Below are 26073 nucleotides of genomic sequence, written 5' to 3' on the forward strand. Positions count from 1 at the left end.
TTTTAGTTTTCGCTGCATTTCTGATTGTGCCCTCTTGTTCATATTTCAGTTTTTTTCCCCAAGTCTGCTTTGTTGTTTTTAGGGATTTTGAGTACTTGTACCTAGTCTTTTCTGTTCCCTTAAACCCTGCAGTGAATCTGTTTGCTCTTCTTTAGACTAATTCTGGAGCAGCAAAAAAACATTTTTGTATTGTGGTGGCAAATATTGTATACAGTACTCCTAACTAGGAGGAATGAGCCCTAAAGAGTGTATTGTACAATTTTAACATAACCTTTCAGCTGAATTCTTCATTTTTGACTATAGCCTAATATTGTTTTCCTTTACTGCTTCCTCATAGTATCTGAAAGATGTAAACCATGTGGCAACATAAATGCACAGCTCTTTCATAAGTAGCCTTTTCTAGCTTCATTTTCCTCATTTTAATTTTATCAAATTTTATCAAGTGTTTACTAGCTCCATCCAAAAACCTGCCCTTATCTTCATTAAACCTTATCTGCCAAGTGCAGAACAAAAAAAAAGCCAAACATTACAGCTGTGTATTCCTTGACAAACAGTTGTCAATTTTTCTAATGTTTATCTTTGTAATTGTTAATCTTTCTCATGGCGTCGGGATCATTGACTTTCCTTTAATCATTTTAACTGCCTTTGTAAAATTAAGCTCTCACTCTTGACATTCTTGTAACTTCTTCTGAAGTCTTCCCCTTGCAGTGTGTAGGTTTAATTAGAAGTTTCTAAAGACTGATCATCAGTCTAAAAGTTGGCAAATAGGCAAAAATATCTTGATTATACTGCACATTTAAGTTTCCAGAGGTGCTTTAATATCCAGTGTGGCTGAGATGTAATATGTAATTTAAGTTTAATTTCCTATGGACGTGTCTGTCTCAATAACTCCACTCACACCTGGAGGAGTGCCATACTCTGGTATTTACTCTCTGCGGCTGTTTATCCCACTGATGTTGGAGTAACAGCACTTGGAGAGAGTAGAGTAGTTTGCCTTGTGTATACATACCTTGGAGTTCCTAATCATGCTGATCTCTTGGGACATACACAGTGCATCAGACAACACTACACAATCTAGACAACAGGAACAATAATATATTGTGGAAAAATAAATATTTTGTAGTGAGACTGAGGGGAAAAAAAAGGTAGACTATGTAAAAAGTGCAGAGTGCAGGTCTGTATTGAGTCTGAGGCCCTGCAGTTAGGTGTTGAGGATGTGTGCCGCAGTGGGATAGAAGCTGTTCTTGGGTCTAGTGGTCCTTGCTTTAACAGAGCGGTACCGCTGGGGGAGAACAGTTTGTGGCCGGGATGGTTAGGGTCATGAATGATGGATTGGGCTTCACTGCGACAGCAGATGGTGTGGATCTCATCGTTTGATTGTAAATCACAGCCTATAATCCCATGTGCTGTTGCCACAACCCTTTGTATTGCATCTCTGTCATGCGTGGTAGTATTGCTGTACCACACAGTGAGGACACTTTCTATGCTGCAGTGGTAAAAGTTAATGAGGAACTGCTTCCCCAAACTGCATTTCTTTAAGCACCGCAGGAAGTGCAGGTGCTGTTGTGCCTTTTTCAGACTGGCTACAGTGTTGAGTCCAAGCCAGGTTGGAAAAGATCTGCAGGCCGAGGAACCTGAAGCAGCTGACAGTATCCACTGCTGTGCCATCGATGCTGACTGGGGCATGACTCTCTCTGGGTCTCCTGACGTCCACTATGAGTCCTTTTGTCTTGTTGACATTCAGGGCCGGAGTGTTGTCAAGGCAACATCTTGTAAGATGTTCCACCTCACTCCTGTATGCAGATTGTTGTTGATTGTTGTTGATCAGCGCAATAATAGTGGTGTCATCTGCAAACTTAATGATGTGGTTGCTGCTGTAGGTGGCTGTACAGTCGCAGGTGAACAAGGAGTACAGCCTAGGACTGAGACAGCATCCTTGTGTGGCTCCAGTGTTTAGGATCGCTGTAAAGGAGATATTGTTGCCAATTTTTACTACCTGAGGTCTGCCCATCAGGAAATCCAGTATCCAGTTGCAGATAGAGTTCCATAAACCCAGATTCCTGAGTTTTGGGACTAGCTTGGCAGGAACAATTGTGTGCCGAGCTGTAATTTATAAACAGCATCCTAACATGGATACCCCATCTGTCTAAATGTTCTAGGGCAGTGTGATGTGCTAGAGATATGGCATCATCAACTGACCTTTTTAGGCGGTAAGCAAACTGAAGTGGGTCAAGGGAGTCTGGGATTGGGCAATTTATACAGGACAATATTAGTCTTTCCAGGCAGTTCATGACTACTGAAGTGAGTGCCACTGGGTGGTAATCGTTCAAGCAAGTTGCCTTGGTCTTCTTGGCAGTGGCAAAATTGTGGTTTACGTAAAGCACTCTGGTACAATTGATAGGGACAGAGAGAGGTTAAAATGTCTGTATACACCGGAGAGAGCTGGTCTGCACAGGTTTAAGGACACGAGGTGAGACACCATCTGGGCCAGCTGCTTTGCGGATTTTTACTCTTCTAAAGGCTCTACCATCTCATGTCTTGAGAGCTGTAACACAAAGTCCCCTGGTTTACTGGGAGCCTTGATAGGGGGTTCGGTGTTCTAAGCCTCAAAACTAAAGTAGAATGTGCTCAGCTCATCTGGTAGAGATACTTCAGTGGAGGAAATGCCCCTGCTGTTTTTTTAATTTGTCCTTGTAATCCTGTATTGTGAGTTTTATAGCATTCTCCATGTCATACCTTGATTTTTTTATACAGTTCTCTGTGACCTGATTGGAAGGCAGCAGGCCGTGTTTTAAGTTTGGAGCACACATCTTTGTTCATCCAGGGCTTCTGATTCTGATTGATATATCCGAATCTTCATGGAAGGAACACATCTATCCACACAGTAACTGACGCAGGATGTGACCACCTCTGTATACTCATTTAGATCACTGGAAGAATCTTTGAATACGCACCAGTCTGCGAGTTCTTGCTCAGCAGCGTCTGACCACTCTGCATGGTCTTTACTGCAGGTGGCGCGCTCTTTAGCTTCGTTAAGCCAGCTAGCTTTGTTCTTTAGTTTGTTACTCAAGAAAAATAGACCTTTTCACGTTGCTTCAAAAGACATTCAGATTTCTGAGAAAACAAGTGAAAGCACGATATACGCTTGTTTAAATGGTTGTTTATACTTTCACGTAACGTCGAAGGCTCAAAATAGTCTAAGTCACGACCTCAAATGTTTAAGGGAGATAATTAAGAAAATTATCCAAAAGCAGGGTGCACTGCATCTAGTGCCTACAAAGGTTATTTCTATTCAGAAACAAAAAGCATAAAAGTGCTTTAAATTAGTTTTGCTAACAGTGTGACAAAAAAGAACAATTAAATAGGGTGGTATGAAATATGTAAAGCATTTTTTTCCAGTACTACTACAGTAAACGTGGGATTGAGTAGCTTGAGTGATAAAATATTAATGGTAGGCCTTAAAATATAGTTAACATACTAATTATTTTACACAGGTGTTTATAGCATATGTCAGTAACACACTCTATGGTAGAGAGCATCCTCCTACAGTGCGGGGTATCATACTGAGGTTGTAGAGGTTAGGATGGTTAAAAACAAATACATCGCCAGGACCTTGATGATATTTTTCGGGTCATACATGTATTTAAGGAAATGAGGAATGTTATTCATAGACTGGCCCCTAGCCAGAATATTTCAATTTGCTTAGAATCAGAACAGTACCAACAGATAGTAAAATTGCAAATTTAACACCAATCCATAAAAGGGGGTCAGAAATGGACAAGGGAACAACAAACCAATACTTCTGTTACTGGTAACAATATGGAAATGATAGAGCTTAAGTAGGAGAAAACTTGGGAAACAAGGACATTTTTAGAGATAACCAAAATAGGCTTATAAAGGTCTTGTCTAACTTACTAGAATTCCTGGAATTGTTGGCACAATCAACAAGGACATTGGCTATTGCCAAAGAGTTTGAGCTCCGTGAAGTTGCCCGTCCCCTACAAACACAGCACAAATGATGAAACCCTGCGCATTGGTTACGCGTTTGTGCTGATATGCGCCGTTAAGACTAGCGTTTGAGCTGCTTTCGTTTCCGAGACTTCTTTTTCGAGTGATCATATGACCATGTACGGCGCTGTTGACCGTTAGCAACCCAGTCTGGAAAGTTCATGCAATGTGTTACTGGTGCGAGCGTAAGAATGTCTGGGGGGTGAGTTTGCATTTAATACCAGAATTGTCCGTGCGTTTGTGTGAACGGGAAAATTAACATCGCCTCCAATATCATACCCTAATAACCAGAGCTGCGAGTTTAGCCTTAAAAAAGCGAACATTAGCAAACGGTTGCATGTTATTTACAAAAAAGGCTAGCACGTATTAATACTTCTTAGCTGTGTCAATATTTTTTTAAATCTGAAGAAGCAATTAGCTTCTCATTGGGTCCGTTTTAAATATGCAAATCAAAGGGGACTGGGTAGAACCCGCAACCGGATTGAAGACTATCACGCATGAATAAATACATTTCAGACTTTTATTACACTGGTATCCTTTTATATATTACTGTACAAAACAATAATAAAACGTGTAGAAAATACAGTAAGAATCAAAACATTGTTACTATAGATTAAAACCATAGATTTAAAAATTCTGAGAGCTTTGTTCCAGCATTTAACATCTCGTTTTCTACTAAGTTCTAGTGTATTAAAGTGAACTATAGCAGTTTTCTCCAGGGGCACAATTCCAGGAACCATTAATAGCTTCTCCAAGTACCCTCCCTTTCTCATTCATTTAGTCTATTCTCTAACAGAGTTAAGGGGGCATTGCTCTAGTACTTAGAATCACTGCCCCCAAAAAATATTTACTTTTTTTAGTAGGTACAGGTGTACTTCATTAAACTATAACAGTTTTTTTTTTTCTGGGGCCCATCTCAAGCTACATTTATTCTGGATGTAAGAATTATATTTTGCACTGTTGGACAATTATTGTAGAGGGGATGAAAGATTTCCAGAGTCTATTACTGGCACACCAGGGGACAGAAGGTCGTCTCTCAGATGGGAGGAGTGTAAATGCTCAATGGAGGCTCCCAGCCTTCTTTCCTATCTTCTTTTTGTATGTGGCATGTAGGCCGATTTATGTTGCTCCAAATATCTTGCAGTTTATTTTGAACAGTTTTAACAATGAATTACAATTTACGGTACTGATGGTGCAAAACTAACAAGTAAGCTGGTATTGTAAAACACTTTTGAAGTGTTAAAAGTGTCCCTTCTATCTAAAAGAAGTTGATTTTCTGTTGGCATTTTTTTTGTAAAGGGTGTCACAATATTTGCACCAAAATTTGATTTTGATCCATGACCATCACAAGTACTTTAAGTCATTGCCAACCTCTATACTCTGACCATTAGTTACAGCAGGCAGAGGCTACAGTATTTCCACATTAGCTTTAGGGTTTTTGCAAAGAAACATTATAAAAGATTTGGGGAAACTCTTCAGGAAGATGAAAATGATGCTCAGAGATGCCTAGCATTCAATGTCAGTTTTACACACATGATTGTATTTTGGCTCAATTTGTCTTTTGCTGTTCAACAGATCCCTGCGCTATGATGATTACCTGAGTTTATCTGGTCTCTGGCCAAGATGTACTGTATACTGAAAACCCTTTATGCTTAAAAATCATCAATAAATGTTGTTTTTCAGACAAGCATCTTGAACATATATTTAAGGACTGGTATATATTTAGGAATTATCCTTGGTAAACACTTTAATTGTTACATACATTTTCTATAAAACTACTCTGTACTATCTCTCCAAAATCATCAAGGATATGTTCATTGGTAGCTGTTACATTATGTATGTGAAAAGAGCACAAGACCCTCAGCAAGTAAAATGTTTTTTTTTTTTGTTCTGGGAAGCTTTCAAAGACAACTACTGTATTCAGTTCTTATATCTGAGAAAACATAAATCACCTGATGTTTTTATTGTTGACTGTAAGACTCATCATTTTCTTAAATCGTTTAAGCACAGTAAATGCACATTCTCACATGTTGATTTGGGTATGAGGCTGTTTGTCACAGGAACAAAGCAGTGTGGTGACAAAGCTGGTTCCTGCCTATAGTTTCACCATGTCATTAAACCAAAACACTAGGAAAAGATAAAGTAAACAATAGGTTCTACATGCTTTGACCTGTATTCCTCTGTGTGTTCCCTGTGTAGGAACACACAGGGATTATTATAAAGGGTTATCATAAGACAGAAACATCAGAATGTCAGAAGTTCCGAATATCTGTAAAATACAAATGTCAAATTTCTTATTTTGAGCAAATACTTGTCCAAAGTAAAGATGTTTGAGTGGGGAGCTGTGTCAGCATACAAAGGCTGCGAAGGAACACGTAAAGGTTGAATCTATGCTAAAAGCTAAAGAAAAGAGACAAAACACTTCAGTTGTGGAGCCTTATTCAGGTTTGACGGAGAGAGGGAAGGAGAAAACAGGACAGAGTAAGTGAGAAAGGACTGGGACCAAGGGCATAAAGTAGGTGAGAATGAATGTCCAAACTCAGGGAGAAAAGGAGGAGAGGCATAGAAAACTGAAATCAGCAGAAGAATAGAGAGGATTTAAAAGAAGAGTCTGTTATTGAAAGAATGGGGAAGGTGTGATCTAAGATTAAGAATATTTTTGGTTTTGGATGTCTTGCTTTCATACGAGTTCTGTAAACCCTATTTGAAGACACAGACGGAGATATCAGAAAGATCGTTTGATTGCCTACAGTCAATTTGTAAAAACCTTTATAATTTTTTTTTCATTTACTCTGTACTTTTCTTGTCTTTTTTTCTATTTATGTGTATCTTAGTGGGTTTGGAAAGGCGCTTTATAAATAAAAGTCATTATTATTCATCTGTGATTCCACAGCTCTGACATGTTCCCAGAAATGGTCTCCCAGTCGTCTTCCTGTCTCAGCAACTGTCACTGATGGTCCTGGGAATAGAATGGTCCTGGAAACTGATGGCTGGGAGTTCCTGTTTGGGTTGATGGTCTGAGGGCCATCTCTATGTCAGTTAGGACCCTGTCATTAACATGTTTTGGGTGTCTCTCCTGTCAATGAAAAAAGACTGCAATCTGAGGCCTTCGTTTAGGAAATACATGTCATCGGTGCATTGTCATTGGAGCATGAGGAACTGTGAAAAAAGGAGAGGGTTTTTAGTGTGGGTGGAGGGGAAAGAGCTATACAGGAGAGAGCTGTGTGAATCAATGGGTTTGTAAAAGACGTCGAGAGTCATTGATGGTTACTGGAGAGATTTATGTCCAGAAATGGAAGAGTATGGAAAATAAAAGATGCAGTAATACTTACCTCTTGCTTGAAGGACCCAAGCAACCAAAATCATAACTAAATAGTTTTCTGAATCTCTTTTGTTCCAGAGAGAAAATGTTCTCCAGAGCTGGAATAAACCAACTATTCCCTAAAACAGGTCAATGGTGCCAATTTTTTGTTGTTTTGTTATGTGTTTTGGGGGTTTTCACTTTACACATACGTATGTTACACTAAAATCAATGCTACTTACTGTACGCTCGTAAGAACTGATGTTTTCTTTTCCTGATGCCTTCTGGTCTGGGACACCCTGCTCAAAGAGGAGTTTGGTGTGTATGTTTGGATTAGTTAGTTTAGGCAGTCTCAAAAACATGAAGAAAAAACTGAAAAATACATAAACTAAATATAAGGACTTTTCAGGTGTGAAGTCTATAGGCAGCTATTGCAAGCTAGAAATAATCAGGGGCAAAACCCATGTAACCCTAATAGAGACTACAGAAAATGAATGACAAAGGTAGGGAATTTTGACAGGCTGAATCTTATTCCTAGAATTCTGCCCAAGGACAAAACTATTATATTTCAATTAAGTTCACTTGCACCTATCAGGAAAAAAGTTCAATTGTTTTGGGGCAGCGATTATAAGTACTGGGACAAAGCCATCAGAAACTTTAAAATTTATACGGATTTTAACTCATTTCCCTGAAAGTGTTATTATTGTTCTTTTTTATGATCAGTAAATGAATGTATAAAAGTAGAGCAGTGTAAGAAAATACTAAAACCTGTTCAGTTACTGTCTGCGTTCCACCATTTCCACTTTCTGGGTTTTATCAAGTCCCAGATCAAGGGATGTTTAAAGATTCAACCCATCTTTCGAGACATGTATTTAAAAATACTAGAATTAACAACTTCCTGTCTTGCTATACTGTACTTCTGTAAAGCAAGACCATTGTTGTACTATTGTATGCAAAGCAAATTCTGAAACATGAAGAAGTTCTAGGAAGATGTTTTTCAAGGGACACTATGTTAGTTTACCTACAGAAGGTAGCTCATAACACATTTTTAAAACCACATTGGAAACCTTACAGCCTTGTACATGAAGAAAATGTTTTTCACTTAAAATAATTGAACATATATCTAAGTTAAAAAAAAAACATAATTATCCACGTCTTTGTATTGAAGTATTGAAGAGTAACCTTATTGAAACTTTAATTGAATATTTATGATTTGTTTTGAATTCAATTGAATTCAAAATACTTTATTAAGCCCCAGGGATTCAGATAATGAATAGTAAATTACAATCAATGTTGCACCAGAAATAATGTTTCAGAATTCCTGTCTTTTATGTTTGGATCAAGCGATAAGAATTATACTGTTAGAGTTAGATAGTCAATCTCGCCTGTGGTTACTGTATGTCACACACTGACATGGGTCAATGGGTATAACCTGTGTATACAGTGTATAGCATGATGAATTGATAGATTGAATTTTGATGACTTTTTAAATTCATCAAAATGAAGTTGCATTTCTCTCTTAGAGATTACAATTAAGATTTAAAATAGAGCTCCTATGACACTTGCCAGCTGTCTGATATTCATAGGCAACATTTTTACCATCTGCACTCTTTGCACTTGACTACAGTCAGGATAAGATCAGATAAGATAAACTTCTTATCTTATAGTATATTAAATAATAACTTCTCTAATAGTAATAATAAGGAGCAATGTGATGCTTAATTGATTGCAAAAATAGTTATTACATCCTTATTACTTTTCTGCTTTAAGCTCTGACTTCATGTCTGACACGTACAGTAACATACAGGCTCCCTCAAATCTCCTGCAAATTTTGATACTTTATTTTTCACCGACATTCGAAAAAATAACAAGTCATGTCCAGTTGCAAAAAGAAAAGGCTAGAAAAGCGCATCAGCAATCTTAATGCTTGAAAAGCGAGCAAGCAGGTCCCTGAACGGTAACTTGGCTTTAGACTGAAGTAGAGATGTGCCTGAGTGTTTTACGCGGCCGGCCTGGTGGCTCCGCGTGCTGAACTATCGGACGCTTTTAAAAGTTCAGAAAACAGATCAATTCCTGTGAGTTCAAGACGAGCCCCGAGCCTCCCCGTCAGACTGAGATCTAAGCCCCAGGTTCAGCTCTCGTGCTTTCGGAGTGAGTTTGTGAAAGTGGCTGTTCTCTACCACGCCGGCCGTTTTGGGAGGCTCCATTTTCGGGGCCTTCCAAAACCGGGAAAAATTGGGAAGTTTAAGTCCTTTATAAATGCATAGTTCTTAATTCAATTCTAAAAAGCAGCCCCTTATACCACTGAGACACCTGCAGGACAAGTGTGGCACAAGCAATGAAAGAACGGTGCAGTCCTAACTAGGAGCGACAGGGGGGTCTCTCACCACCTCTTGATTCGATCAACCGACCGCAACCTAAACGATCCCGGCGAACAGGGGAATATCACTGTATTAGGTTGTCTGAAATTTCTAAGCCGTTATGTACTTTATGTACGATTTGGTGAGTTTAAAGTTTCTGTTTATCTTCAGTAACGTCAGTGTTGAGCCCCCGCCCCCAGAATGACCTTCCTCAGCGGACACGCCCCGTCCACCTGTCCCACAGGTGCGCCCGGCAAGATGGCAGCGGGGCGAGTTTCTGCGGCTCTAGGTGCGTTTGCGTTTTATTTCTACTTTTCTTATATTTAAGTGCATAAAATCAAATTTCACTTTGAGGAAAGATAGACATACATGTATTGCTGTTGCAACTTTTGTTAATTGCATTCGTTCCTTTTTAATTTGTATTTCAGGACGCCGAAATGAGTGTTCTGTTCGTTTGAGCGTGCTTTCGAAGTTTTAAAAGTCTGCATGCAGCGTTCTACACTACCTTTCATGTAAGTATGTTTTTTTTAAGATAACCTTCAAACGTTTGTTTTATAAAGCTGTACGCTGTAAGCTGTAAACTGTAAGGGCTATAAGAACGCTTTCTGCTCCGAAATGATAAAATATTGTAAAAATTAACTAGACTAATTCGTATGCTCTTTTATTTCTCGAGGTGCCAAAATGATTTCCAGAACGGAGTTATTAAAAGTGATTTTTCCAAGGTAAGTTATATTCTACTTTCTGATATACCATTTATATGTGTGTAACTCGAAAAAGACAACGCCTATTTTCCAGCATTTTAACACCGGACCGGGTTTATACTAACAATATAACTTCTATATATAACTATGTATAAGTATTGTAGTACTTTTGCTAAATAGAAACTCAGAGGCGCTGGTTCTTTTTATGGCTCCTTTACCCAGTGGATTCAATAGATTAATAAAGATGGATAATTAATAAATCTTATCGCTGGTTTTCAATGCGGGGGGTCAAATCCATTATGATACACGCTGTATCATATAAGTAGAGTTGAATTTCTTTGTGGGGCGAACTTATTCTCTAAATATTGGAGTATGGGGACTGGGATGTTTCCAACGAGAAATCACAAATTCCGTATTGGTTTCTTATAGTATTTGAGCGTGATTGTATATTTCTTATTCCGACATTTTATTAAAACAGTTTATTTACTTTCTTTACAGTTTATTAGACTTCACAACTTCAAGTGAATCGATTCTGCAAATCCGATATCCTGTTAACTTGATCCTTTTTCTTTTGCCTTTAGTTCTGCGGCTCCTGGTTCTCTGCGCTCCGACGATGTCCTTTCCAACTCCACTCCAGCGACTCGCCGTGCTTTGGCAAATTATCCTTGACAATGTGTGCTTTTCCTTACATTTCTTTTTGATACCAGTGGCGTATTTTGTTCCTGACCTGCATGTTTCTTGTTGATTGCTATTACTGTATGTGCTGAGCATTCTGCAATAAAAGCTCTTGATTTCATTTTGTGCATCGTCTTGTATTTTTTCAAGGTGTGTTGGAAGGGTTTGCTCTGGGCCGCTGTCTCACTCCTGTAAGTTTTGGGCTGGAGAATCTGGAGCGACCACGGGCAGTTTCCAAGAAACCATGCGAAGGTTTGTTTTGCACTTTGCGCCACGCACCGCAAGGGGACACCCTATCGCATTTTTTCTTGGGAACTGCGGGGGCTACCCCCTTTTTAAGTGGCCCCAGATTTTCCCGCATTTTTAAATGGGGAGTTTAGGGTCCCTACCAGTGACCCTGGTACAGCCACAGGGGGAGGAGAACTGAGGATAGCTCTCGCGAAGCCCCCTCACTCCCAGCAAGAGGGGAAGGCAGGCTGGTGATGGCTTTGGTTCCAAGAGAGAGGAGGCACCCAGGGTGGAGTCAGCCTATCAGTCACATCTTGTAACTGACTGGCTTCTAAGTCCACACCAGGTGACCTGCCTCTCTGCAGGGACCAAAGCCATCACCAACCTGCCTTCCCCTCCAGCCGGGAGTGGGTGGGCTTGGCTAGAGCTATGGTCAATCAGCCAGCCCCCGCCTACCCCCTCTCCAATAAGGCGGGTGGGCGAGGCTCGGTTTGATTGATACCACACCCTGAAAAAGCCCCAATATACTACATTTTTTGGCGGGAAAATCAGGAGAAGCTTAAAAAGGAGGTAGCCTCTGCAGTTTTCAAGTCAAAATGCGACAGGGTGTCCCCTTGCGGCCGGGGATTCCAGGCATAAAGTAGCCCGCCGGATCTCAGAAACTGTTTGCAAGATCTCCGCCAAAAAACTCACCAACATTAAGGATTTTCAGGAGGAAGGGGGTACAGAACTCTGCACGAGAACTGAAAGAACAAAATCAAACTCCAATGACCAATTTATTGAGCGAAAACAAAGCATTCCAGTACAACAGATGCACAGGCTTTGAAGTGCAAATTAACATGCATTTTATTTACAAAGTGTCAAAAGCACGGCTACATTAACGCTAAATATTTCCATTCAACTACGGAAAAAAACAAACATACAATATGTTACTGTTTCGCCTAGGCAGCGACCTGAATGAAGACAGGAACTTCGTTGCATTTCCTGCAAAACCAGAGAAATCAGTATTAGTTGAGCTTTTCGTTACAGCAGGACCTCGGAATGATCCCTGATTGTTAGATCGAGCTTCCGTATTGACTGACACGATCAGAAGATATAAGCTTTAAAAGGATTTAACGTTGGAATAAAGAGCTTAGCCTGGTGATACAGAAAATGTTCCTGTTTAACAGGGTTTTGAAGTACGCAGGCTTACATTTAAAGTGTGAATACCGAAGGCACAACACAATCAATACAGCTACAATACACCGATAAGATAGAAACCACCACATTTTAATGTTTGTTACGATTTCTATTTTGATTATCATATTCTTTTTCTGATAGAACGTAGTTAACACATGAATGATTAATCCATATCTTTATAATATCCGTTGTTTTAATTGTTGTGTTGCAATATGGAAGCCAAAACGGTTTCTAATGAATCTATATTATGTGCTGCAAAAAAAGAGAAAGTGGTCGCAGAAAAAAAAAACATTTCTGCTGTGGATAAATTTAGTTTCGACTATTTCGAAACTACTTTTAAAAGGTGCACCACGTTATGTTACAACAATTTTCGGGAGGTACAGTTTATAGTGTACTTCAATGTGGTACGTGTAAACGAATAAAAGGGTAAAACTTACATAGATCATTCCAGCAGCTGCGCCAAGCACGTCCTGCCCGAAGACGCCAAACTGGAAACAAAATAACAGATATATTCAGACGATCATTAAAAAAAGTATTTAACCCAAGGTTTCTTAGTGGCAAACGGCATTTTCACTAGACCAGATAGCGCAGAATAAAGATCAATAAGATACGTGTAAAGAAATTAATTACAATGATTATACTTACGTTTATACTTCCACTATTTAGTGCAAATCACGTCCTGTCCGAAGACACAAAACTGTAAACCCAAAAAATAATGTAAAGACCATTGCACGCAAGCAAGCGCCACGAATTAAGAACATAATCACACAACACACTCTGAAAAAGGATTGAAAACCTTTACAATTCTAAACTAACAATTCTAGGTAGGCTACTTTAAGTTAGAATAAATGCACAAAGTTCACTAAGTGTTTGATAAAGAAATATTAAGACGTTTTCATTTTGCCAATACAGCGTCTTTACAACTACAACAGAGCTTTTCTTCGATTGAAAAAGAATACACACGTTATCTGTCTAATACAAGTGGCTTGTTAAAGATAAGTGAAGTGTCGGAAAAGAAAAAACTAAAAATGCTATTTAGCTCCTAACGAAAATTCGATTTTTACCCCATTTTCTCCTGCAAGGCTTTGACTACATAATTACGTGAGTTAAATTTTATCGACATTAAAATAAGGGGAAAATAAAACGAATCCAAAAAAGACACGGAACAAACTCACTCAAATTCCTTCTCTCTCGCAGAACCTGGCGGACAGGTGAGCGAGGCGCGGCCTGCGAAGGATATCATTCGAGCGGGCTGACGGTGAGGGTGGCTTTTTTCTTCGCTCCACCTGAAAACTTGTAGAAGAAATCGAGCATGTTTTCAGAAGCCCCCATGAGTTACAAGTTTCAAAATCTTTTTTTCCATGACCAACTGAGTAATCATAGTATATTTAACCCTTATTAGTATCTGAGAACCACAGGAATGTGAATGAAAGAATTTACCAATATGTAGGAGAGCTGTGGGATCTAAATTCTTTGCAGGACACTTACTGTTCTATAACCTGATTTGTCTTAACACTGCACCAAGAAGTCAGATTTTTCATCTGTAAACGTTTATCTTGAAAGAAGACAAGCTGTTGGTTTCAACACAGTGGCTGGATCACATGTGCCATTCTCCAACAACCCTTTGTGTAAAGAACTCTTAAATACACTTTCCCATGAGATCCTTTCACATTTCCCTTGGTGAAGTCTACACTGTATTACTGCAACCTTATTCTTAACTGGTTAACTGCAGCAACTACTTAACTCATTAGCATAATTTTCACACTAGTGTACTGTATTGAAGCACATTTTACATTCAAATAAATTCAAATTTCTCAACCTCAGCACAACCCCGTTTCTAAGCTTTAAGCCTTACCCTTAGAGTTATATATGGATTAAAGATCAGGAGAGTGGAAAGAGGAGGTGGAAGAATATTTTTAAGAACCCACAGCAACCCCAGACACAAGGAGGAGCTGGAGGTGATGGCTACACTCCAGCTACGCATCACAAATACTGCAAGAGGCTGAGGCAGAAACTCTGGAGGCTGTTGAAAGCAGCAGGGAGGAGAAACGTAACTCAAAACAAGTTGATTGCAAAGAAGTGTGTGACACCATGGGGGTAGTGGCTGCCACTATGGGCACCAACAGGCATATTCGACACTCCAGACACACCCCTCACAGCCTACTGGGGGACTTTTTTCCACTTTTTCTTTCTTCACACAGTTAGTTATTATTAGACCCAGCTTCAGTGGATGATCACTGCCCACTCATCTGGGCAACCAGGAGATGTGGTTGGAATACTTGACCACATGATGCCCAGACATCTTGGAATACGCTTATTCCAAGATGTTTGGGCCCCCAGCTCATGGATTCTCAGGCCCAGTCTACAATTCGCCTACGTCTCTGTCCTTTCTGATGCCTTAGGTTCCTTGCATTGCCACATGGTTTCCCAAGCTCAATGAGCTTCATTTCTAGCTCTCACCCTCTGGCTAGTCCTTTTTGCAGACAATCCCATTTGACCAGACCCACTCTATCTCCTTCTCTGTCTTACCGGTGGGCCAACATGGCAACAACTGAGGTTGCTACTCTTCGAGGCCTTCCTTGCATCTCAATGTCACTACACAATCTCTCAAGGAGCCTCCCTGCTCCTAGCCATGTTTCCAGGAACCTCCTGCTCCCTTACTGTAGCCACTGGTCCTCTCATGACTTGGCTGTCCTTGGATTTCCAGGTCTGCCTCCTGCTGCTGACATTTTGTCCCGACACCAATGGGCTGGGTCCTACACAACTCAGAGTCTCCAGTGTCTCCCTCTTACACTCAGACTTAATTCACTCATTATACGAAGTCTCCAGCACCTCACTCTTAGGCTGGGATTCGGCACACTCATGTTAAGACCCGCACAACCTCTTAGATGCCTCACTCTTTTGTCCTAGTCCGTGCACACACAGCTATCAGCACACCTTTCCTGTGCCCAGACACCACTGTTAACTAACTCACTCTCACTCTCACACTCATTCATAGCAGATGTAATGCACATGCCCTGTTCTCACACTAAACAGGATGCTCTCTCTTTAAATAATCACATCTTTCACACCACACAATTCCCTCTGGAGTAGCTGTCCTCAGTCAGTCCTTAATGGGATTCCTTCGATAGTCTTCTCCCCAGTCTCCTCTGAGTCTGTTACTCTCATGTCTCCTTATTGGGGTTTCTTAAGCTGCAGCCGCTGCTCTCTTCTCACATCTGGCTGACCTGTTCTTTCCTACTGCTATTATTAGACACAGCTTCTCACTCTCACTGCCTTGCATCAGCCTTCATGTTAATAGAAGATCTGACCTCTGGTCAGCTACTAACTCAGGACTGATGTCCTGGCTTCAACTCTCCCAGGGAAATTTTCAGCCTGATCTTATAATCACACCTCAGAGTGAGTCTCCTTAACTCCCAAATGCTCTTCAGCTGTGGTCTCATAGTAACACATACTGTAGTTCTCTATCAAGAGCTCCTCCTCCCTACCAAACACACCCCGTATGACACCACAGGTGCTTCATACCAAAAGAGCAGAACTCAACAAATCTCAAGCAATTCAAAAACATCAAAAACAAGATTTGTTTCACACTTTTGGCAAGTAGGTGACTAGGTTCATGTTGAACAACAATTCTATCAATACATCTGTTATAAAGGGAGCCGGTTCAGCTGTTTTGAGCTGCCTGGAACATGCTAGCATTATTTCTAAGATCACAGGAAGTGCAAAGAAAAATCAAGAGGACCTTGCAGTCCTATTGTTAGATCTAGCCAATGTCTATGGAACTATCCTGCATCTCACAAGCTGGTTGTCACCATGTTAAAGATCTATACTGTACCACATTCCAGTAAGGTTTTAAGAGCTACTTATCACAGCCTAGCAGAGGTTGGAGATAGGCATCATTACTGGATGCACTATATCAGACATTCTATAAGCCTAGGAGGGCAGCAGTTCTGGCAAGTGACATTCAGCAATGCTCCAATTATAGCGTTTACGAATGACCGTACGGTTACAGTTTTATCTGTACCAGAAGCCAGGGGGATTTTGGAACTGCTCATAGAGCTCATCAACTGAGAGGGAAAATGGAGTTCAAGCCTGTAAAATCTAGAAGCTTAGTTTTGAAAAAGGGGTGAGTTCAGGTTTTTGTTAGGTGAAGGTTAGCTGGTTGCTCTTCTGTACTGACTCTGGAGGCAGTACAGTCTTAAGCACTGGACTTTGAAACTGTCTGCAAAACTAAGGCTTAATAGATATGTCCAATACCTTGCATTGATCCATCTTAATTGATGGACACTGGAAAATACATCAAGTATGTCATGGCAGGACACTGGCAAAGATTAGATAATAATAATAATAATAATAATAATAATAATAATAATAATTGCTTACACTTATATAGCGCTTTTCTGGACACTCCACTCAAAGCGCTTTACAGGTAATGGGGACTCTCCTCCACCACCACCAATAAACTACCTATCAAAGCTAGACAGGCCGAATGTTCTTATTTTCTCAGACATAGGTAGACAAGATCTTAAGTCTGTGATTGAAAGACTTACAAAAAACATGCCTATTATTGTATTGCAATTAGTCTATTTTCTATAAGTGAATTTATTAGTCCATCAGTTTTATGATGTATAATGAACCTTGTCTTGATCAACATTTTTCTGTTATAGATGTATATCATATCTCTAACATCAATGCTTTACTGTAAATGTTGTGATGCCACATGGGAATCAGTATATCCAGGTGGGTCCATTTTGCCCATCTTGCCCCAGTACAGTCTGTTGGGCCAATTTGTTTGCAATACTAGTTGAGCTAAATCCCCATTATCCATGTATTCTCGTCCAAGAGTACTGTCGTATTTCAGTTCTCTTTCTGGGATGGCTAGTATTCAAACATCCTTGTTTTAAACTGGGATGCCTCCAGATATGTTTTTCTCCGCACTCCATCTGAGAGCTGGCTTAACTGAAGTTCTCTGAGCCCTATGCTTGTGATATCCCAGACTCAGAGATCTGTCAGACAAACTGCAGCCCCCTCAGTGACAGCTGAAACAGAATACTGCCCTCCGAGGAAAACTAGCCCCTACTGTCTGGGCGTGTGGTTGGGGAGGAAGCTCCTGGATCAGTGACCCTAGAGAGCTGCCCCACGTGGCATCACAATGTTTACAAATGTTCTGTTTCTGCTTTGGGAACACTGTCATTCATCAGTTATGCCAATAAAGCTCTTTGAATTTGAATCTTAGCATCCACCAGCTACACATGAGGTAGAGAGAACAAAAGAGGTGGACTTCTCCCTTTTATAGAGGGTAGAGGGAAAGAAAGTGAGGATGAGGGATGAGATAAGTGAAAGAGGTGAAGTCCAAGAACAGTCCAAACAGTCGATCAGCAGGGAGCAGAACCCTGCCTTATAAATAATGCCTTAAAGTCTTGCTGCTATTTCCAAAATAAAACTTTATGTTGAAATTGACATAATCTAAATCTGAGACAAACTAGGTGTTTCACATTCATGAAGATGTAAACATCCCAAAATATTTCGCAAAACATTCTACATGAAGAAAATGTTGGGCATTTAAATATCTAATAAATTAGTCCACTAGAGGGAGAAATTTAATCAGGCAAATAGCATCTAGTTGTCAGGGATCTGGCAGATAGTTCTCTGGGGATCCTGTGCGTAGCTGTGAACTCTGCAGGATGCAGGGGCAAACAATCCAAAATCGTAATCCAGAAGCAAGGTCGAGAGGAGAAGCAAGAGATCAGTTAACCAGAAAGAGCCGAGACAAACCGAGAAGACAATCCAAAAGGCGAAATCCAGAGACGAGATCAAAAGGGAAAAGTTAAGTCCAAAAACCGGGAAATCCAACAAGACAAAAAACGCACACTAGAAAACTCTAATGGAAGCTTTTCAATAGTGAGCAAGGCTTGGTCCGTGAGGGAACTTTAAATACTGAAGGGAGAGGGACATGGTTGGATAATTGGTCCAGGAGTGAGAATCTGTGGAATCTGGTGTTTGTGAGAATGTGATGGATTTAGTTAGGAATGAGACCGTGAAACAGTGAGTTTGTGAATTTAATGGGGTTTGCGAGGGTGAGTGCAGGACGTGACACTAGTATGGCTAGTAGACATAAATAAATCTAATACTTTGAGACTGGACAGTCCTTACTGCCACGACTAAGAAGGATGTAAAACTACACTAAATTTCTTCGCTGTGTCAGACGGAAACACACAAGGTCACTGGAGCTGACTGGAGCTTGTTTTAGAGCACAAAGATGCTGGACAGCTACTCTTGGACATTTGGGTTTTAGTAATTGGGGTCCATGGGATACTTGTACTGTTCTGTGAGTAAGTGTTTCTTGTGGATACATTGTGTTATGTGGGTCGGGTAGGCAGCTATAGAAACTATTGTGTCATGGGTCCTGTGTGATGGGTAGATTGATGTAATGTAATAAAAAGTGTTATTATGAAGGATATTGTTTTGTCTGGTCTGTGAGTCCACTATTGATCTACAAGATAAAAAGAACCTGTGGTAGAGAAGAAAAGTCTCCTAGCATCTTTAAAATTCCTAGGTAAAATAGTTGGCTACAAAATAATAGCAGTTCTTGCATACAGAGTAACTATCCCTGACAATATGCTTAAAAAAACTGTAGATAAAATGGACCCAAAGTGGATCTTAGAGGGGCACTAAAAGTATTAAATATATAGGCGGCTGATTACTTATTTGTAATGTCTAAAAACCTAATCCAACACCTTGTTTCAGATTCCTCATTAAAACTGCTTGCTGTTGTGCTTGATCATATAACAGTATGCATCTAAAATGATACAACCATCTAATGAATTATTGATTTCTGAAATTGAATTTGATGTCTGGAAGCAGGTGATAATAAGCTATGTGATTTGCAATGGCTTTTCTTTCAACATATTGATTACAGATGTTCAGAAGTCTTAGGTAAATGGTGATTTTAGGGTTGCAAATCTGTTTACAAATTTATCCCAGGTTTTGGAGTAGCACTATTTGGTTTGAAAATCGAATAATATTCCATTTCTGTTTGGCATCATGTAACACCTTTCTAACAAATCTAGAAATTAAAATCTAGTTAGAGCGAGAAATAAATTCAATGTCTTGTGGGAATAAACTTTAGGGGTGAACGTTAACAATAAACAAACTTCTATGTAACAAAGTCTTGCAATGAGCAAATGTATTTGAATTGAATCTCATGGCATAAAAAACAGAGGAAGAACTGTAGTGTTTTTCAATGATATGTGAACAGCTACTAATTAGTTTAGGGAGTTATGTAAATTATGTGGTGTAATGTCAAATTACAGCTTTCTGTCCAAAATTAAAAATTCAATAAGCAAAATAATATTAAGTTGCTGGAGAAGCAGTATTACTAACTGATTGTGTCCTATCAAAGCAGATTTGTTATGAGGACAAGCAAAACTTAAGGAGGGGGATTTTGAAATTGATCATGGGCAGGTCTTAAACCATGGATATAGCCATTCCAAAATGGAAATCGCCTCTCAGGTGTCCAGACAAGAACTGAACTGAAAACTGAACTGAAGGAAAAACATACCAGTGCAGTGAATGTGGGAACTCGTCAGGGAACTAGGGTGCCTCGTAGGGCTCAAACAGATCCATACTGGAGAGGCCCCTTTGACATGTGAAGAAAGTGGAGCGTGTTTCAGTCGCTCAACAAAGCTGACCTGGTGCATGCTCCTTCACACAGGAGAGACGCCATAACAGTGCATCCAGTGGGAAAGACAGGAACTCTGAGGAAGCTAGGGAGAGGCCTTATCAGTGCTCTTACTGTGAAAAAGAGTCAGGGACACTGATTACAAACCAACAAATTCCCACAGGCCACACTCTATATATTTGTTCTTAGTGTTCTTAGTCCTTGATGAAATGTATAGGAGTCCATTCTGAGGAGAAACCTTTCCACTGCACGTAGTGCTAATGACCTTGCATTCTGCTGTAACCCGGTAGACATCTTGATCCACCGTATCTTTTATATTTAAAGCAGCACAAGAACAGAAAGAAGGGGTGGGGGTTGTCAAAGGTGTTTTATTTCTAATGGAAAATGTAATTTTGCAAAAAAAAAACACTGAGGATTGATTACAAGGGTATGACTTTGTTTTTAAATATAATGCAGCTTTGATTAAAATGAAATATTCCAGAAAGTACTTCAAAACCTTGTTTATATTCAAACGATGTTTAGGCTTACCTGTTGCAGTGTGGCAGAAATGTCCTTGAACTTATTGTGAGTGATAAGTAATGGTGGTCTCAGATGTTACATTCTTTAACTGATATTGTGACTATGCAGCAATGAAACAAATATCGAGAAATCAATTATGTAATTAGTTTTTCTACCATCCCTGATGTTGCTTTTTAAAATTTGTTATTGGCAACTCAATATGGATTTGCCGATTTGCCACCAGTACAAACGAGCAGGGATTGCTGACTGTAAACTCCTCGAAAACAGGCACTTTCTGGGAGTCCCGCAGTGCCTGCAAGAGAGTTAGCGAAAGGTGTTTGCTAAGAGCACTGCAAAGCCACAGGTGCCTGCCTGCATCAACCAACCAGACCTTTCTTCCATCACTGCACCCTCCACATTCTGAATTACTTTAGCCCTCGCCACCTTTACCTCGGTGCTCAGGATTGGTTTTCACCTAGTGGGGCTCCCCTTCTCGCTCTCGAGACTTCCTCACAATTTACTGGCTCCTGAACCTGTGGCTTCCTGACCTACGAACCTGTCTTTGACCACGGCCTTTGCACTACAATTCGGATAAGTACACTCGGAATTTCCTTCTAACCCTTTCGATATCTATTAGTCACCGCTTAGGGTCCTCAAATTCATCTGGCTTGTGTTGTAACAGGGATCAATTCCTGTGCCTAATGGAGCTTTATATGCTGTTTCCTCCTACAGTGTAAAAACATATTGGAAGGACAAAAAGTGTCCCTGGTGCGTGGGTGCCTATGTGTGCCCTGTGATGGACTTGCAACCTGTCCAGGGTGTATCCTGTCTTGGATCTGTTTCTTGCCAGGTTAGGCTCCCTTGCAACCCTAAATTGCTACCCTGAATTGGACAATGTGGTTAGAGAACGGATGGGTGAATTCACCTTTTTGCTGGTACAACACTATCTATTCCATACGCACCATTTTTTTTTCATTTAAGAACACCTAAGAAAAATATGTACTTTTTATTATATTACATAACATTCTCAAAGTAAATATGAATGTCAGTTCTATCAATCTAGAGAGAAATGCATACTAATCCCGGTACCTTCGATTGAAATGATATCTGAAATATGTTTACGATAATCATACAATTACAACAAAAATGGATTTAACATTAGCAATGTTATCTTAATTTACTGATCTCTATTGGGAATGTGCCACTGGAAGGGACAGTACACTGTTGTTTAGTCCTATGTATATAAAGTGTCTTTAATTTAATTCACAAATTGAATCGAACCAAATACTATACTTTGAGCAGTGTTTTTGCTGCTTCATCCATTTTCCATTTTCAGTATAGTGTTAAATCATTGTACTTTGAAGATGGGGTATAAATAAAACATTCACTTTTTTCTTTTCAGTGGTTGAGTACTAAGAGTACTGTAATTTCTTTAAACACTTTTTCCCACTAGGTGGTAGTATAGTTTCTAGATGCAAGCTTTATTGCAGAAACTGGATTTTTAAAAAATCAGAAATTAATAATAATAATAATAATTGCTTTCACTTATATAGCACTTTTCTGGATACTCCACTCAAAGCGCTTTACAGGTAATAGGGACTCCCCTCAACCACCACCAATGTGCAGCATCCACCTGGATGATAGTGCGCCATAGTGCGCCAGAACGCTCACCACACATCAGCTATCAGTGGGGAGGAGAGCAGAGTAATGAAGCCAATTCATAGATGGGGATTATAAGGAGGCCATGATTGGTAAGGGCCAATGGGAAATTTGGCCAGGATGCCAGGGTTACACCCCTACTCTTTTCGAGAAACACCCTGGGATTTTTAATCCCTGGGACCACAGAGAGTCAGGACCTTGGTTTTACATCTCATCCGAAGGACGGCACCTGTTAACAGTATAGTGCCCCCGTCACTATACTGGGGCATTAGGACCCACACAGACCACAGGGTGAGCGCCCCCTGCAGGCCCCACTAACACCTCTTCCAGCAGCAACCTTAGTTTTTCCCAGGAGGTCTCCCATCCAGGTATTTACTTATGCTAATTTTGGGAACAGGCTTTACTCACTTAAAGAACCCAAATCTTTTGTGGATAGTATATTTTGTAATGTTTTGTTCCACATATAACACATCAGACAGCTTTTAGGAAAACAAAATGTACACGCAATCACATCTCACTGTGAGAATTTTGGCCTTTTGCCCTGCGATGAGTCAATAATGTGGATTGTGCAGGAATTGCAGGCCAATCCAAAAACATCCCCAGGCTCAGTAGGAGATCAGAGGTAGTGTTTCAACATGGTGTTGTCAAAGACACACCTCTGAGAGGCTCCGACATCTCATTTTCTTTCAGCGAGCTTCTAGGAAAAACAAGTCTTTCCTGAATGATCTTTTGCCTTAATAGTAAACCATGACTTCATACGCTAAGCAGGTGATGGAGCAAATAATTACATGTCGGGACACCCAACATCTAGAAAAAAATCTCAGCAGCCCAAAACTGAATTTTGTTAGTAACAGCAACCATTATTCTCAAACTCCTTTTTCTGAAGATCTCAAAGAATGGTATTAGTTCTGTGGCACCTCTATTCTTGAGTATTCTGAGGACGTGAAAGAGTTGAAATAAATGCAGGGTACTGTAAGTATTTTTTCATTGAGTGGTAGTATTGAAACCCATAGCCCAGAAAACAAGAAATGCTATCCATTCGTTCAACCATCTTCTAACATCCTGTATGAAAAAATAATTTACTAGTAATCAGCGCTGATAAGATCATTAGAAATGGTATTGGTTGCACCACTAAGCCAGTTATGTTTCCAGCTGCCTGAATCCCTGGACAAAGGCATCTTACATGGTGTATACAAGATAATTTTCCTTGGAATAGCCAATGATGTCTTCTTCTTCTGTTTTCTCCCTTAGATAACAGTTACTCCTTCCAGCTAGTCCAGAATATATAGGACCTGTGTACTGCCATCATAATTCTCTGTGGTCTCTTTTAGAAACGGGAGCATGCTGGCACAGTTGATGTTATTATTATTATTATTATTATTATTATTATTATTATTATTATTAACTCCTTACACTTATATAGCGCTTTTCTGGACTACCCTCCAGCACCACCAATGTGCAGCATCAACCTGGATGATGCGACGGCAGCTATAATGCGCCAGTACACTCACCACACATCAGCTACAGTGAGGAAGAGAACAGAGTGATGAGGCCAATTCATAGACAGGAGGCCATGATTGGTAAGAGTCAATGGGAAATTTGGCCAGGACGCAGGGGTAACACCCTATTCTTTCAGAGAAAAAACACCCTGAGATTTTTAACAATTACAGAGAGTCAGGACCTCAGTTTCATGTCTCATCTGAAGGATGGTGCCTTTTCACAGTATAGTGTCCCCAACACTATATTGGGGCATTAGGACTCACACAGACCACAGGGTGAGTACCCCCTTCTGGCCCCACTAACACCTCTTCCAGCAGCAACCTTAGCTTTCCCAGGAGGCCTCCCATCCAAGTACTGGCCAGGCTCACACTTGCTTAGTTTCAGTGGGTTGTCAGTTGTGAGTTGCAGGGTGATATGGCTGCTGGCAGCACTAAAGCCCTGGGTTCAAAACTTGGGGTGCTATCTGTGTGGATTGTTTCCCCCCAGTTTTTTACTGATCAGTTTTAAGATGAATGGATCCTGCTGCCTTAATACGGATGAAGCAATCACTTAAGGCTTTACTCCTCACTCACCCAAGGCCATAATCTGGGACAAGGGCTTTTGGTCAGGGTTCCTGAGGGTCTACCAGTGACTATCCAGAGATTGCTAGAAACAAAGGGAAGCTCTTCACCCCAAGGCTCTTATTGTGGTAAATCAATACTCTTACTCAAAAGACCAGCCTTGTTACAAAGCATTGATCCTTTGGCCTATGTATTTTTAATTGTTTACTTTCTATTGCTAGTTTTAACAAGTGTATCTTATTGTTTTATTATTACTTGTATTATTGCACTACTTTTTTGCAATTACGAATTTCAGTACAACCTTCGTTCAGATAGGTGGCCCTTATTGTGAAGGATTTCTCAAAAAATCGGTCGGGCAAGGTCTTGTCTTATGAAATATTTTTCTTTTGTTTTTCTTGGTTACAAATGTAGGGGCTCATGGGAACATGCAGCAGCCATTTTTGGTAAAACAGATGGTCATGAAACACTGGTTAAGCAGTGGTTTTGGAGGGATGTAGAAATGGGTGTGAAAAGCTCCTGAGATTTACAACGCATTTGTGTATGGGTTGTTGTTTCTCTTTTCAGTTTCTTCACTTTTGGATGTACTGCAAATGTAAATTAAACTAGATAAAATTTCTAGCAGGATAGTTGTACAATTTACATACATGGTCCAATAGTGAAATACAGGGCACTATTGTACAGTGCAAAGGAGTGCTGTTAATTGACTGATCCCATTTTTTCTTTTGGTCTAGAATTATTGTGCTAAATAAAATCAAGCAGCATAAACTAATTTCACATTCCACTTTTTTTAGTCAGGAGATATAGTACAGAATTTATGCAATATTAAGTAGGCAATCCGTGGATTCATTAATTTGTATTATATCAAATCTATAATACTATACTACAATAACAAAGTAATTTATGGGCACATGTAACAAGTGATAATTAATTGGCAATTTTATTTATTGGCAATTAATTTTGCATATCACCTTAATCTACTTGGTACAATAGTTTAATACTTGAAATTTCCAAATTAACTGGTAATTAAAGCCTGTAATTCAATCTTCATCATTTAAAGGAGACAGCAGTGTTTAAATAAAACACTGCGTTGCCTTAGTTTGGTTGGATTCTTAATGAAACATAAGAAAGTTTACAAATCAGAGATTATTTTTTAATTTATGTGGCTGTTAGCAGTTAAGTAACCCAAGGATCTTATTAAGTTTTCTTGAAAGATGTCAGGGTATCAGCTCTGACCACATGGCTAGAAAGTAACACTACCACAACCCTTTAAGCAAAGGACCACTTTCTCATCTATACTGTACATTAAATGTGCTTTCACTGCCAGGTGTCTGTCCAGTTTGCTTGCAATATCTCCTAAACATGCTTAACCTTATTTCTGCATACACAGCTGGTAGTGGGTGAACAATAATACCCACACAAATAAGAACGAAAATGTACTGTATCAAACACTCCCCCAGTGATTTCTGTCTGCAGAGGTGAGGCGGCTTACATTTCAGGAATTAGATCTTTATCATGGGACATCTGATATTCACAAATTGGTAGAGGCTTAATTTGAGTGACAAACCAATTTCAACTTTTTAATAGCTGATAGTGAATTTCAAAACACAAGGCAGGATATACCCTGGACAGGTTGCCAGGCCAGTTGATTACAGGGCACACACAGACACAAACACGCACACATATACTAAGGCTAATTTTCCCAGAAGCCAGTTAACCTACTGGC

At 39.9% G+C, this 26073-nt stretch overlaps 1 protein-coding gene and 1 long non-coding RNA gene across 4 annotated transcripts in view; one reads left to right on the forward strand and one right to left on the reverse strand.

The window, feature by feature from the left end:
* The first annotated feature begins 4038 nt into the window (after positions 1 to 4038).
* On the forward strand, positions 4039 to 11166 carry LOC107077570 (uncharacterized). 2 transcript variants are annotated; one of them, XR_001478583.2, is made up of 6 exons: positions 4039 to 4210; positions 7409 to 7458; positions 9841 to 9958; positions 10098 to 10181; positions 10343 to 10391; positions 10952 to 11166. It is a non-coding gene; the product is annotated as an uncharacterized lncRNA (long non-coding RNA). The 2 variants fall into 2 exon arrangements; XR_001478584.2 differs by lacking the exon at positions 7409 to 7458 and having other exon boundaries at positions 4042 to 4210.
* Positions 11167 to 12030: 864 nt separating this feature from the next.
* LOC102682483 (syntaxin-11-like) overlaps positions 12031 to 26073 on the reverse strand; it is a 28679-nt gene continuing 14636 nt past the window's right edge. For both annotated transcript variants that reach the window (XR_001478582.2, XR_001478581.2), the window contains 4 exons: positions 13628 to 13745; positions 13098 to 13149; positions 12890 to 12940; positions 12031 to 12257 (listed from right to left, as the gene is read on the reverse strand). The gene's annotated coding sequence lies outside the window, so the exon portion shown is untranslated. The remainder of the gene's footprint in view (positions 12258 to 12889; positions 12941 to 13097; positions 13150 to 13627; positions 13746 to 26073) is intronic.

Source organism: Lepisosteus oculatus, chromosome 2, assembly GCF_040954835.1.
Source record: "Lepisosteus oculatus isolate fLepOcu1 chromosome 2, fLepOcu1.hap2, whole genome shotgun sequence".
Classification (NCBI taxonomy): Eukaryota; Metazoa; Chordata; class Actinopteri; order Semionotiformes; family Lepisosteidae; genus Lepisosteus; species Lepisosteus oculatus.